General features: G+C 36.5%; 1 protein-coding gene across 1 annotated transcript in view; it reads left to right on the forward strand.

The window, feature by feature from the left end:
* CSMD3 (CUB and Sushi multiple domains 3) overlaps positions 1–16,733 on the forward strand; it is a 795,885-nt gene that overhangs the window by 605,097 nt on the left and 174,055 nt on the right. The gene's annotated exons all lie outside the window — the stretch shown is intronic.

A 16,733-nucleotide genomic window follows, 5' to 3' on the forward strand; every position in this document is an offset into this window, starting at 1 on the left:
ACAATATTTAGAGGGAAAGTGAATATTAAGGAAAACTGAATAAATGAGATTATGTTTTGTTACTGTTTTTACATGGAATCCATTTATATACACAGGCTGTCTTGATTTTATGAACATAGAATTTCCAGTGTTTTGATCATTTAATCAATTATTTATTATTAATTGACTTAGAGGCATAGGACTAAGTGGTGAAGACTACCTCCTGTCCTTCTCTAAGGAGTTTCCATCCTAATGAGGGAAATGATATGAACATATAGAAGAATATACATAATGTAGACAAAATAAATATAATGTAGGTTTCAAAAGGAGTGCTTCAAGACATAAGGTTATAAAATGAGGAGAGACAACATTCCATGAATAAGATACTCTTAATGCAAAGGCATAGAAATGCCTTTCATTCCCTTCTGCAATATGGCCCACACTCTCTACTATTCAAAAAGGTACTTAAGGGTGTCCCTTTTTCCTGACCACAGCTGATATGATTCTCTTTTGTACCATTGGTCAGTGGCTAACTTAGTTATTGGACAAGGGATCATAAAATTTGAAGTTGGAAGGGACCTCTGTGGTCATTTAGTACAATCCATGCATGAAACTAAGTGTACATTGGAGTGTGACTTGAAATATGAAGCTCATTTTCTCATAGAAATGTTGTTATATTATTCTTAATATATAAATATAAATAATATATTTATATAATATATCAATATTATTCCACAAATGTCCATTTAACTCATTATTTATTGTAGTTCCAAATTTCAAATTACTTAAGGGAGTTATGTAACATAATATCTAGAATACTTGTAAGGACACAAGATTTTAAGGAGGGGGGCAGATTATTCTGCTGACTATACTAAATGGAAGGGGAAAGATCCATTCTGCCCAAATCATCCTAATTGCAGGGTGGCATAACCCACAAAAGAATAGTGAGATACCAGAGGAAGAGGTATTCATACCAACTTGGTTAGTAATAAGTTTTATTAGGATTAATTAGGTTGATTGAGTTGTTTAAGGGATTTTTCTCACAAAAGATCAGTTGTATTTAGTGGCGATAGGACAAAGTAATATTGTGGATTCCTATACCAACCCCAGGTCAGGCATTATATAAAAACAGAACTAAAAATAAAAGCACAGTACTAGGGATGACCCAGGGTTATGTGCATGCCCATGGAATAATTGGAGCTTCTTTTAAGGTAGTTTATGTTTTTCTCTGGAGTCATAGGTCATTTTCTTACTTATACCCCTGTACAGTACTAAACTTGGTGACATAAATAATAAGGTTCAAGTACTGGCTATCATATTTACTAGCTGTGTAAGTGAGCAACTCATTTAGCTTTTCTGTTCCTCAGTTTCTTCATCTGTAAAATGAAGGCAATAGACTTGATGATCTCTGACATCCCTTCCAGCTCTAAATCTATGATACTATGACTTATAATAGAATGTGGAAAATATAATTTGTTTGTAAATTGGAAATTCCATGTTGTTCCTCTTAGAGAATTGCTAACATCAGACTTAGCCACAGATTTACTTGCTTCTTAAATGATTTAATTCTCTCAGTCAGTGCAGAGAGATCCTTTAGTTAAGAGAGCAAATTTATTCAAATACAGAAGTGATATATAGTCCCTGTCTTCAAAGAGTTTATCTTACCTCCAGGTTTATGTCCCCGTTATCTGCTTGTTTGTTTATTTGTTTGTGTCCTCTTCTTTCAAGTCTTCTTTGATATAGAAAGATTAAGCAAAATATGAATTGAGTAGGAAGATCAAAGATCTAAAGTTAGAAAAAAAAGTTTTAGAAGTTGTCCCGCCATACAACCCGTATTTTACAGATGAGAAAACTAAAGCTTAAGTGACCTGCCCAAGCTCATACAGGTGATAAGTGGTAAAGCCAAGATTCGAACTAGACCTCCTAATTTTCGATCCATTATATTTCCCCTGTGTTACACTTTTGCCTTTTCTCAGTGGTCTGTGATCACTGTGCCATTCTTTCCAAGTGGTAGTCTTACTGTTTATCTTACTATTGCTCCTAAAATAGTTTTTTTGTTTTTTTTAAGGCCCATTTTCTTGTTGGAATAAAGAACAGGCATCAGCTCATTCTGAGCTTAAGCTCTTCTGACACCATTTTTATAAGTTGGTGCCACTGCCATGTATTGATCATCAGTTACATTTCCTTGTTTCATAGTCTGTATATATCTTTTAAAAAATGAAAAGAGGTTGATGAATTTGCTGTATAGTCACATCAGCTTTATTAGATACCTCTTTTCTTTTTCTTTTATAAACTTGTGGGAACTTCTCTTGTCAAAATTTTATTCTTAAGAATTTCTGGTCCCTCATTGGTCAGTTTCCCATAGAATTTTAGATTGGGCATACTGTCTTTCTCTAAACTCTTTGTAATTGCTTTCTCCCAAACTCGTGTCCTTAAATAAACATACATGCATGCATGCATACACACATACATATACATACATACATGTGTATATCTGTATATAAATGTATATGGGGGGAGATATGAACTTTACTGTTATATGTGAATTCTATGCTTAACCTATTTGGAGTTTGTAGTACAAAAAAAAGGAACCTTTTTTCTTCCTATACTCAACAGTATTTCTGTGAAATGACTTCCCAAATTACAACTTGATATGTAACACTATATTTATTTTGTTTTCATGTGATCTCCCCCGTGAGATTGTGATCTCCTTGAGGACAGTGATTATATTTTTGCCTTTCTCTATATCCTCAGCTCTTAGCACTTTGCCTTGTACATGGTAAATGTTTAATAAATGCTTGTTGATGCACCAACTTATTTTCAACTAAGCTCTGCATGAAGAAAAGTATGTTTTTCATATACATAATGGGTTCTTTGCATTGTCATATTATTCCTTTGAATCATACTAATTATATTTTCTAGTGACTAATATAAAGTGAATGGGCAGTAAGGAAACTTGGAAATATTCAAGAGAAAATTGAGTCTCACATGATCTCTGATGCTATGAGTCTTGCAACTTTTTTTTTAATTTATTTTTTTTTAAGCAATCAGGGTTAAGTAACTTGCTCAAGGTTACACGGCCAATTATTTCTGGGTGTGGTGCTGAGTGTCCAAGCCTGGGATTCGATCTCCGGGTCGTCCCAACACTGGAGCCGGTACTCTTACTCACTGAGCCACCTGGCTGCCCCTAAGCAATTGGGGTTAAGTAACTTGCTCAAGGTTACACGGCCAGGTGTGAGTCTTGCAACTTTTGACTATCTAATGGGTTTTTGGGAATTGAGGGCATCTTATTACCAAACCAAGTCTTCCTTCTAGAACAATGAGTATAGGGTTCTGAATTATAGACAAATTTCTCAATTTTGTGAGTGCCTTTGTTAGCTACTCTTTTAGAGCCAGCTTAGTTTATATAGACTGTTGAAGAAAGCAAGATTACTGGCATATGGGGAGACCAAGACACATGCTTATATCCCTAGACATCACAAATGTAAACATTTTCCCTTTTGGCTAACAAAAAAATGTTAGAATATTTAAGGATTGTGAGATTTTTTAGCTGTTCATTTTGAATAACTTAAATTTATGTTTAAACTCCATTTGAAATATCTATTTGCAAGTAATATGTGTTCTATTTTTAACTTATATGAATTAAAGTCTAGCTGTAGATGTTGAATTGGAAACATACACTAACATATACTTTTCACTACATCATAAAATTATTAGAATAAGCATTCCAATGCAAAGTGATTCCTCCTTTCTTAAACTGTGTGCATTATGCAACATTAAAAATATCAAGTGGTCAAGACCAGTGTGACTTAGGGTTAGAATATTATTTAAAAAAATATTTTAGCTACTGGGTCATTGATTCATATACATCTAATCTTTGTTTCTCCCTATAAATTAAATCAGCCTGGGAACCTCATCAGTTACAAAGCATTTTTCTTAGTATGTATTAAAGAATGATGTTGAATGTTGATGGAAAACTTGGAATTTATTTCAGAAAAATGATGTTTGGAATAAAATCTGAACAAATATTAATAGAGTAATATAGAACTTACAACTACAACTGATCAGTAGCATTTTCTCCTCTAGATTTATTGCTGTGTGAGCAGAGATGGCAAAAAATAATGTGGTGGTTATACATGAATGTGGAAAATGTGGAGAACTAACAAGTTGAATTTTTTCAGATGGGGACACAGGCAGAAATAATTTGACAACAGACTTGTTTCAATCTGATTTTGTATACAAATTTGCCTCTCAATACATTGTGTTTGTCTCTGATACTAACAGTAAATTAATCTACTCAATTCCCATTAAAAAGTTATAGAGCATTCTTGTTTGCCAATAACTTGATTTCACAAAATTATAACTTGAGAAGACTAAAATTCTTCGTGACATTTGATGATCATAGTTAAGATTCTTACTGTCTGTTTCCAGGACATTTTGTGACCCTTTTTCTTGTTTATTTCTTAGAAGAAAAATTAAAAACAAAACACACCAAAACTATGAATTCTGGTCCTTCTGAAGAGGGATAGTTATCCATTTGTATTTATTTCTAATTCAGTATTGAATCACCTGATAGGATAAGAGAAGTAAATAAATTTAGTGTTTTTAATAGTAACTATTAGATGGAAGTATATAAACTGTAGGTTCTTAAATAGCTATCTCCCTTTTACTATTTTTAGAAAACATATGCACTTCATTTGCTAAGCCAAAAGCCAAATAGTGCAGCATCCACATATTCAGGATTTGTTTATCTCCTGTCTTTAATGAGGCAGTTGCATTGTAGCCATATATAGGGAGTCAGGATTTGTTCATCTCTCTCCTATTTTTATTGGTTAGTTGTATTGCAAATAGATTTTCTGGGAAAGCTGATGTCTTCTAGGGGAAAAAAAGAAAGTTAGAAGAGCAGAAGCAAATATGCAAGACTTCCTTTAAATCTCAACATCATCATTACTATATATTACATCACAAAACCCTATGCTCTTATCTTAGTGCAAGGTTGTATCCTAAGGGAAAGTTAGTAAACCCTATTTAGAAAAATATATATTTAGTGTGAGTGATTGCTAGAATGTACTTAATAGTTAAAACAAGTATAACTGATTTCAGAAAAAGGGTTCGCATTAAAATAGAAGACAAACTCAAAAGCTAGGCTAGACAAATGAATGGATGGAGTGATAGATGGATGCATGGATGGATGGGTAAATCGATGGATAGATAAATAAAAATAAGCTTAATAAGTATTCCTTGATTAACATTGAAAAATGTACATAAAAACATCCATTAAAAATTACTGTAAAATTTCATTTGACAGATTTCTGGCAGTATGGTGTAATGGGAATGCAAATTTGGAAGATCTTCCCTGCCCCTAGGTTAAAGTGCACCTGGAGCCTGGGGTGGGAGGCTTGTTTTTCAGAAGATACTTCTTGATTGGCCAGTGGGTCCAAAAGGTTGTTACATTCTCTGAGCCAGGAGAAGGCTATATAAGCCCTGATGTGTAGCTTTGTTTTGGGACTCACTTTGTGAAGTGTTCTGTGATTTGATCTGAATTTTGGGAAGCCGTTGTTGTGAGTTCCCCGGCTTTGAAAAACCCAGATGTTGACTGGGTATGGATGTAATGGTTGGACAGTTTGGAAATCTGTCTACTTGATCTGTTTCTGTCTTGATAATTCTGCCTGTATGCTTTGAAGTTCGGGGTGCTGACCTTTTTCCCCTGAACAAGGTAAACAATATATGTCTGACTGATTAAAGTAAGCTTGTTAACCCATTTTGAGTTGCTTTCATTTAACAAAGCAGATCCAAGAACCTGTGGTAGCTGCAAACCCTGAGGACGCTTGGGGTGCTTGCTGCTACATATGGGCATCTCTTCCATTGATGCAAATTATAATCAAACTGATAGACTCCCAGAATTAGAAAAGGAATCAATTGCTACTGAATACAAACCACACCTGACTAAGGATTCCCTTTGAAATTGTACTTGACAATGATAATTTATACATTGTTCTATGACCTCTAATAATGAGGAACCCACTACCTACTATGTTTATATAAATACACACACACACACACATGCACAGGTAGAGGGGGGAGGGGTATATACATAAATAGATATATGTATGCAATACTAGGTTGGTATTACATATGAATGCTTATGCATTCATGGATCCTTACTATATGTTTAAGAATATGAAGTACAGGGCAAAAGACCAAGAGAATTTCTTTCCTAAGAGTCTGTTGAGTTAACCTGTGAGGAGAAAGACTCTGAAGAGACATTTTGTTAGAATGATTTTTACCTTACCTAATGGAGAGACATTCTCAGAAGGATTCCTGAGAGACTTTAATTGTTACCTTCGTGAGAAAACTGTGGCAGTATTAGTCAAAGTATTATATGGTCTTTTTCTCTTGCCTGGGAGAAAAAGCATGAAGTGTTGAAAAGAATGCTGAATTTGGAGGTAGCAAATAGGGTTCAAATACCATTTCTGTCTTTTATTAATTGTGACCTCACCCACCTTCTTTAATTCTTTATTCTCATCTGTTGGGACTTGCACTAGCTTTTTTCTTCAAGTCTATAATTCCTGCTTTTGATATCTACAGGAAAATTAGAAATAAACTCAAGGGGAAGGCAATAAAATTAAGGAAGAATGGGGAAGCCTTCATATGATACTTGAGGGAAGCCAGGAAAGCAAGGAAAGGGAAATGAGGAAGGAGAAAGTGACAGCCAGTGAAAATTACCAGTCAGGAGATCTATTATTTGTTTAAGTATTAGCAAGGAGACCAGTGTTGCTAAATTTCTGAATATATGAAGGGGGAGTAAGGAATAAAAACATAGGAAAAGTGGGAAGGAGCAAGGTTTTGAACAGCTTTGAAAGACAAACAGAAGGACCTCAACTCAACTTGGGGAAAAAAAAGGTAGGGGTGTAAGGGTTATGGGATTTAAAGATCTTCCATGCCCCGTTGGACTTGCTGACGTAGCAGGAAGGGGCGGAGCAAGAGGAAGCGGAAGCCAAGCTAGCGTTCCTGCAGTGGCTGGCGGTGGTGGCAACGCGGCGGCAGCAGCAGAGGCAGTGGCAGCGGCAGCGCGAAGCCCTTTTTGAGTTAGGACTGCTAAGGACTTTCTGCTAAGGACTCCTGCTGAGGACTGCCAGGGGCCGGAGCTGCTGGGAGCACGCTTCCAGGACGCTGGGTAGTTGCTGTGCGTGGGGAGAGGAGGACCTTTGCCTGAGGTAGCCTGTTCTGTTTTAAAGGCTTGAAAATGTGGGTGCTTTCTACTTTATCTACCTGTGCCAATATCATAACTACTCTGATGGCTTTCACTTTCTGGTTTTGGGACTCAGTCTTTTGGTATCTTAATAAATTTTCTAGTTTATTTCCCCATATGGCAAGCATGACGTATTTTGTAATGGATAATTATATCAGCATATTTGTAATCTCCATAGGCATTGTGAATATGGCATTGCTGATACAAGGGGTAACCCAAGTCCTCTCCCAAAATTCTAGTCTCTTGAAAGTTTATCTCCATAGGAAATGTTTTGGGCTGCTACGTAGTGCAGTGGAATCAGGAAAACCTCATTTCAAGTGCAACTTCAGATACTTAATATCAGTGTGATGCTGGGGAAGGGACTTTGCCTCAGTTTCCTCAGCTATAAATGGAGACACTAACAGCATCTACCTTGCAGGTTAGTTGTGAGGATCATATGTGATAATGTTTATAAAACTCTTAGCAAGATATCTTGGAATCTACAGGCTAGATTTCTTTTTTTTTTTTTTCTTCCTACTTATTTATTCTATCATTTAAAAAAAAAAGAACAACTGAAACAGTTAACTCTTTTGCCCCATATAAGTTTCATTTCTGATTTTTTGAAATGCAGCATTGGAAGCCCAACTTTGATAAAGCCCATTGGGATTCAAATGAAACTACTTGACTTGCCTAAACCCCAAATCTCTCTGACTCTCAATGATTGACCAACAGTAGGTCCCAGCCCAAACTTCTCTTGGTCATTGTTTGGGTTTTGATGGCTCTGAGTGAGTATAAATAGCAATTATTTCTGTTTGGGGCAGAAACCCTGAAGCTGAGGGTCTTCCCCTCCCAAATTGATTTTTTTTTTGACTAGGTAAAATGTTTCATTTTTTACCTCATTTCTTATCTAGCCTTAATTATTCAGTGAGTTGCCTCAGACAAATTGAAATCTGGGAAAGACCTTAGCTTAAAAAGGCCAAGGTCTCTCCACTGCATTGGGTCCATCTCCAGTTATCCTAACCTATGTCTTGCCACTGGACCCAGATGGTTCTGAAGGAGAAGGTGAGACTGGTGACTTTGCACAGCCCTGCCTCACTTAAATCCAATTCACTTGCAAGCCAAGACATCACCTTCCTGATGTCATTGTTTCTCTTTGAGAATGAAGGAGGAACAACACCAAGCGCAGTATGTGCTAGTAGACACTTTATAGATATTTATTCCCATCCCCCTCTAACCTGTGGTCCAGTATTCATTCTTTTGTAGTTAACATAAACCTACCATAGAATAATTGATCTAAAACTAGTTAGACCATCAGAGGCCTTCTACTATAATCCTTTCATTTTATAGATGAAGAAAATAAGGTCCAATGAGCTAAAGTGAGCTGCCTAAAGTCACAGGGTCAGAGGTCAGATTCAAGCCTAGGTTCTTTGACTCCAAATCCACTCCTCTTCTCTGAAGTGAGATCCAGGGAAAACCGGATAGAGGAGCAGCATGATATAGAAAAGTGAACATTGAATGAGAAAACAGGGAAGAAAAAAAAAGAAAAAGTGTAAAAGGAAATTTACATGGTAACCATATTTAAAAGGAATAGCCAGTTATATATAGTAGATTTGCAGTTTTATGTGTAATCATCTTTTTTATTACACTGCTATAAAATTTTTTGTTTTATTCTATAAATGAAAAGTAAAATATTTTTTAAAATCATTTTTTAAAAAATATTTTTAAAAAGGAAGATTCTAACAAGTGGGAAAAATATCAGATCTGATTAATATTGAACAAGAGGTTACTGAAAAAGTAGTAATAACTACTGGCCCACGTATAAAAGATCTTTATGAAAATCAGCTATACACAAATCCAGAGGCTTCATAATGGTAATGATGGGGCGGGGAGGGCAATAGGTTATACAGGGGATCCAATCTGTGACCAGAGTCCCTGTTATTCAGTCTGGAAGGAATTCATTAGGTTCAAGCAATCTTTGAAGTCAGGATTGTAAAAGTTTATTGTTATGCTTTACAGTGGGCAAGAGTTCTTAGGGAACCTGAAAACTTAAAGAAGTCACAGGTATAGTTTTTAAGGAGTCACAACAGTAAATCAGATGTCAATTATGCTAACTAGGTGAGTAAGGGTGGGATTAGGGAGGAGTTAAGGAGTGGTCAGTGCTTAAAGGAATATGCACTTTTAATATCAACTGAGCAGGCGTATTGCCCATAATTCACTGGGAAATAGCCCAAGGTAGGGGGCTATCTGAAGGTGTGGTTTTAGGCCTCACTAAGTCAGCTAGCAGTCAGGGCTGACTGAGAAATGCCTAGTCTGCCACCCATCAGTGTCATGTTTGACAAGATGGATGTTGGGAACCAAGGCTAATGGAGACTCAGTATGTGTATAATTGGCTAAGGAGTTAACCTATAGATATTGAAGGATTCATAGGTGCAGCTGGCCATTTTACTAAGGGGAGATAACATTTGCCTAAGCTAAAATGTTTATAGAAGGTTTAGTGAAGGATTCATAGGTTTAGCTTGTTATTGTTTTCCAAGCAGAAATAAACAGTTCATGAGTTGTCGCTGGGCACTGTTGGCAGGGGGAAGGGGCAGAGTTAATGCTCTGAGGCTGGGGTGGGAGAAATGTGATTTTACAGACTGGTTTTACAAATTGATTTTATAAACTGATGTTACAAAACGATATTACAGGTATAGATCCCAAGCACCCCATTAGTAACATTATAGGGAATAAAAATATAACTTTACCATCTCACATTTAACTGAAAGATAAGGCTGAAACTAAGGATTGAAACTAAGGATTTTTTTCCATTAAAAAAGTTTTTAAGTTTGACACTTGGTAGGTATTTAATAAATTCTTCTTAATGATAATAATTATTGGATCCCATTGTACTTTTTTGTTATTATAAAATACTTTTGATTCAATAGAATGAAATATTGTCTTACAAGTTTCTTTATATCAAGTTATCACCTATCCATCTTTCAGCGTCTTTCAGAAATTTTTGGAATATATAACAATAGAAACAATACCATTCTATGATGCTCCAATAATAAACAGGAAAGGCCTAAAATAAGATGTGTTTGCCTAATGTGAGAAACACAGTTGTGGGGATGTAGCAGCAAGCACCCCAAGCACATCCCCGGGGTTTGCCGCCACCACAGGTTCTTGGATCTGCTTTGACAAAGGAAAGCAACTCAAAATGGTTTAACAAGCTTACTTTAATCAGTCAGACATATATCGTTTACCTTGTTCAGGGGAAAAAGTTCAGCACCCCAACTTCAAAATATACAGACAGAATTATCAAGACATTAACAGATCAAATAGACAGCTTTCCAAACTGTCCAACCATTACATCCATACCCAGTCAACATCTGGGTTTCCACATCTGGGTTTTTTAAAGCCAGGGGACTCTCAACAACGGCTTCCCAGAATTCAGATCAAATCACAGAACACTTCTCAAAGTGAGTCCCAAAACAAAGCTACACATCAGGGCTTATATAGCGTTCTCCTGGCTCAGAGAATGTAACAACCTTATTGACTCACTGGCCAATCAAGAAGTATCTACTGAAAAACAAGCCTCCCACCCCAGGCTTCAGGTGCACTTTAGCGTAGGGGCAGGGAAGATCTTCCAAATTTGCATTCCCATTACAGGGGATCGCAGGACTTTCCCAGGAAGGGAAATCCACATGATAGACCCATTCTCACTGAAAGAACTCAGAAACAGAGTAGACAGAGGAAGGTGTTTATTATGATTCAGAGGCATGTGGGGTGTGCTTACTAGGAACACGCACACTCATACAGAAGCAAGAACAAGCTTAAATATCTTTAGCATATTCTAACTCATCCCCTCAGAGTTGAGATTGGTCTAGACCTCTCAAGGTTACAACTCTTACTTACACTCCCACTATATGCCCTCCTTAACATGTTCTCCCAGATTATACATCCCACAATTAGAAAATTGTGGAATATCTGCTCTTTGGGCATGTAAATTAATATTGATCAGGTTAGTTGAGCAGATAAAGCAGTGAGGACACTGGTGACTGGGGCATGACCTCTCAGGTTTGAGCCGGATGTCCTATCCCAACTTTTCTAGTCCCCCTGGCACCAGGATGGCCATTGTCTTGATAAAATAAGATAAGGCAGCTTCTCCCACAGCATGGGAGTGTTAATTATCTCCCAATAACATCTGTGGGAGCAAAACAAGATACTATAATATCCCCTCTTACACTAAATTTGTCGGCACTGTGATGGATCCAGCAGTACAAAGGCCAGTTCAAAGAAAGATTATTTGGAGATGGTGAGGCACTTCAGATATTACTGTTTGCAGATGACATAAAAAATCTTTATGAATATCAGCTATGCACAAATCCAGGGCATCTTCAAAGATAACATCAATGGGAATAAATCAACTTTCAAAAGTGATATTCAGCAATGGGCAATAGTTTTACTATTTCACATTTAACTGAAAGATAGAAATGAGAGTAGGGATTGTTTCATTTTTTTTAAGTATTAAAAAAAAACAACCAAAAAAAAACAACGGGGAGGCTAGTTGATGCAGTAAATAGAGCACTGGCCCTGGAGGCAGGGGGACCTGAGTTCAAATCCAGACGCAGACACTTAACACAAAAACTAGCTGTGTGACCTTGGACAAGTCACTTAACACCAATTGCCCTACCTTTCCCCTCCAAAAACAGAAGTATTTTTGTATCCACAGTGCCTTACACAGAGTTTGGCACATGATAAATATTTCATAAATATTTCTTATCGATAATAATCATAAGATCCTATTGTAAATATTGTTTCTTGTTATAAAAAGCATTTCATTCAGTAAAAAAAATGCTGCCTTGCAGGCACTTTTTCATCAAGTTATATGCTATCTAGCTTTCAAAATCATTCAAAATTTTTTGAAACATATGGCAATGGAAATAATTCCATTCTGTGTCTGCTGCCATGCCTAATTTTAACAGAATAAGACAATCTTGTGCCCCATACCCCTTGGCCTCCTCTCTTCCCCCTCAATACTTTCTTGACTTCTGTATATTGTCTCCCACCACTAAATTTTAAGTTCCTTGAGGGACTATCTTTTTTTTTTAAATTAATTGTATCCCTAGCATTTAACACAGTGGTTACCACATAGACACTTAATTAATGCCCATTAGATTGAATTAGATTAGATTGGATAGTATCAGAACTAAAGATTAGTAACTTACAGAGGAAAATGGAGAGACTCATGGTGAGTCAAAACATGTTTTGGCATATCAAGAACTGTGAAGAACAAGAATAAAGGATGACATTAAGAAGTTATATGATAAGAAGAGAAGATGAGCTGATCAGGTGACAAGAATGGGGGGAGAGGTAGCAAGTAGTTGGACTGCTACAATGGTGTTCCCTCCCCCAAAGTTCAGGAAAAAGTGAAGAGGGCCTATAGTATTTTGGGTGGATGTCCTACAGTGAAAGTTTTGCAGAACAGGGACAGGGCTCTCTTTTAGAGAGTCAGAGCAAGTCATTTAATGCCTTGGGCAACTTTCCAAGACTAAATTACAGAGAAGTTAACAATAAGTCAAAATGCATTTAGTAAGTGCTTACTATGTGCCAGGAACTGTGCTGAGTTCTGGGAATACAAAGTGCATTGAAAATTAATTTATGAAATTATGAAATGGGAGCATTCACACCCGGTTTTTTGGGTACTTGCCAAGAAAGACTGTGATTGATAGTGGTAAACAGGGCAGCAATCACACTGTAATTTAAAAAAGAAGGGCATGAGGACAGAGATAAGGCATACAAAGTAGTTCAGAGGCAGATGGCATGGGAAAAGAGGATTGGGTGTTGAAAGAATGCAGGCAGAATGAGAGGGAAATAGGGAAGGGAAGAGGCAGAGAATATCACTCAAGGAAACATGGACTAGAGTTAGGAGCACTAGACAGCATGAAAATTGAAGAAAGCTGAGGGGTGGGACAGAAGTTTGAGGTCTCATTTTTATATTTTTGGGGGCAATAGATCAACTCTTATCTGTGTCACCTTGGGGTTAGTTAATTAACATATCCAGATCATCTCAAAGTTATCTGTAAATCTTCAAAGTCATTATTCCAATGTTATCAGCACTTTTTTTGTAAATATTCTGTTAGTATGGAAAAGTAGTGATCTGTAATGCATTGGAATTTAGGGCTAAAATTTTGACAAGCAGCTCCTGGATGGTTTCCCTTTATTCAGCACATATAACCAGAATGTGAATTTTAATGAATAGATAATAGAATTTGTAAATTAATCTCCTTTGATCTTTGGAATGGTTTGTATGCTACCTCCAGGCTTTCCTTTGTAATCTTATTTCTTGCTGAAATTTATTTACTGACTAGAAGCAGAGGTGATGGTTGGGGGGACCAGAACAAGATACAATTTGAACACAAAAAGAAAGGCAAAAACAATCCCTACCCTCAAGGAGCTCACTACCTAATGAAAGAGACACTATATTAATAAATAGGTATGTACAAGATATATACAGAGTAGACAGAATACAAACTCATAGGGAATAAGGCACTAGAAGCAGATGGGAGTGGCAAGAAGGGCTGAATTGAGTTTAGCTTTAAAGAAATACAGGCAATCTAAGATGAAGAGGTTAGAAAGGAAAACATTCCATGCATGGAGAAAAACTGGTACAAAGGCATATCAAATGGAGGATGGACTTTCATGTCCAAGGAACAGGCACTGTGATAAGTTGTGGTAGTTGAATAGAGAGCAGATTGCAGTGGGGAGACACTTGAAGCAGGGAAACCATTCAGAAGGTGATTGCAATAATCCAGGGTTATAGTCAATCACAGGCTTTATCTCCAATAACACCATACCTACCCTTAATACCCCAAACTAGCCCATAAATTCCCCATCTTCTATTGTGCAAGCTCCTAACCTCCTCATTCTGAGCTAGGTTTCAGCTACTTGGTACAATTACCAACCCACCAGTATCCAGGAATCCAAGGCATATACTTGCCTCCCACGTAAACTCATAAGTGAGGTCATGTCCCTTAGAGGCCAAGATCTGCTCTGTAAGAGAGTGGCTCATGAGTATAATCATTCCCCACATCCAGGCTTTTTGCTTTAGATGGGACATAGGATGAGTAGGCACAAATAAGTTGTTAACTTCATCACAAATCCATTATGTTCTCTTTTCTCCAACACTCATCCATTTTTTATACTTTCTTTTTGCACCATATTTCCAGTCACACCATTAACATGATTCTCAAATCTCACTCACTGTACATAAGCAATTAGTTACCAAATCCTTTCATTTCTTTACAACATCTCTCACTTATGTCCCCTTCTCTTTACTTACCTGACCACCACCCTAATTCATGCCCTCATTGCCTTTTGCCTGGACCATTGCAATAGCCTTCTAATTAATTTGTTAACTTAAGCCTCTTCCTCTCTCCAGTCTCTTCTTTACATGGCTTGCAAAGTGCTTTGCCTAAAGTACAGATCTCCTTATGTTATTACCCTACTCATTAACTTATAGGAGCTTCCAATTCATGGTAGAATAAAATATTATTTCAACTTTGTCTCTTATTTTAATTCTGTCTCCTGTATGGTTGATAATATAAATAATTATTAATACATTGTGTGTAGGCATGTATTCAGATATTCAAATTGATCTGTGATTTAATTGAACTGGGATATCACTCCATTAACACAGGTTTCTACCCTTCTATGTCAGCCTATGCTCTATAAACCTCATGAAACCCTCTGAAAGACTCCCATTGGTGGGTCTAGTGTGATGGGGACTTAAAAAAAAAAACTTGATCCCATCATCGGTAGGGTTCCAGTGAAACACTCTGGACATCTGCCTGTTAACACCCTGCTCTTGATGCATTATCAGATCATATCTCTTTATAAATTAGTGAATACACACATAATAGGGGGTGAAGGTTGGAGTATACAATTAAAAATTAATCTATAGTGTTACGCGATTTTTAGAAGTTTGGAGACCACTGGGTTAGAAGATCATTTTTATCTCTTGCCACAAGTGACTACAATAATCCATTGACCTAAATATCTAATGTTAAAATTAAAAAATATTTTTAAAATTGCCAATTAACATTAATACTCATGGTTGCACACATACAAAATTTCTTTGGAAAGTTATAGAAGGTAGACCCCATTATGTAGCAAAACAATTTAATTTAATAGCCATACATCTTAAGACTCTGTAGAGAATATACAAGTGAAATGATAATTTATGAAATTATGAAATGGGGCAAGCACTGCTAGTTCTTTGGGTACTCACTGTGAATGACCACAACTGGCAGTTAGAAATAAAGTGGCAATCGCACTTTAATTAGGCACAGAGGTTGTGGGGATAAAAAGTATAGAAATTACCAGTTCAAGTGTTAAAAGGGGCACAAAGGCAGAAAGGATGGGAACAGAGGGTGGAATGGTGAAGGAAGGCAAGCAATAATGGAGAAAAGGATGGGGAGGGAAAAGGCAGAGAGTATCACTCGCATAACCATGGATTAGAGTCAGCAGTACTAAGCATCATGGACCTGATGGAGATGGAAGAGTGCTCAGGGGATAGGAATTTGTCTTGTTATTTTGGTTTTTTTTTGGGGGGGGGGCAGACCAACTCCTATCTGAGCCATTTTGATTTTGGTTCATTAATATATCCAAATCATTTTCAGGTTGTCAGTAAAACTTTAGTTAACATATCCACATCATCTCAAAATTATCAAAATTTGGTTAGTTCTTTATTGTAAAGGTCTTCAGCTTATGTAGGATTTGTATATCATAGGACCAAAAGGCTGCTAGCAGCTTGCTAACTTCCCTTGATTTAGCACCTATCACCAGGATATGATTTTTGGTTGATATATGATAAAATTTGTAAATTATGCTGTGTTGATCTTGGGTACAGTTGTACATGATTCCCAACCAGCATTCACTTTGCAATCAATCTTTCTGTTGTTGTCCCTTTACACTGGCTACTTATAAACTTATTATATTGACTAGGGGTGGAGAAGAAAGTTATCAGGGGGACCAGAATAAGATGTAATTTTTATACAACCAAGCTTTGACTACTTTAATAGCAGATGACTGTGAATACATTTCATGTTCTAAGCCCACGCTAAGTGTTGTGAGCATATTAGTACAAATCTTTCTTTATATTTTACCAAAATTTAATAGTAACAAAGAGTTTAAAATCATTGCAAAATCATGTATATCATGGTATGAAATGATAGACCTTTCCATGTCTACTGTAGTTTCTAAGAGTTGAAAGGTTTCTGTTTCTGAGATAGATAACAGAAAGCCTGTAGTAAATACAGATAAATCATCTTCTTTCTTTTATTATTTGTAACATTGTTTTATCTTCTATGATGATTTGATTTCCAAAACAAATTATTTCGGATGTCCAACTTTGCACTATTTGGAATTTGATAGTGAATGACAGTATCTCAAATCCTGATTCTAAGTATTTGATGAAATGAATTTACTTAAATGGATATAACTTAACATATCATTATAGTGATTTGGATATAGTATGTAAAGG

Source organism: Petaurus breviceps, unplaced genomic scaffold (genome assembly GCF_028583685.1).
Source record: "Petaurus breviceps papuanus isolate PSGF00001 unplaced genomic scaffold, PetGlider_PUasm1.0 98, whole genome shotgun sequence".
NCBI classification, from domain to species: domain Eukaryota; kingdom Metazoa; phylum Chordata; class Mammalia; order Diprotodontia; family Petauridae; genus Petaurus; species Petaurus breviceps.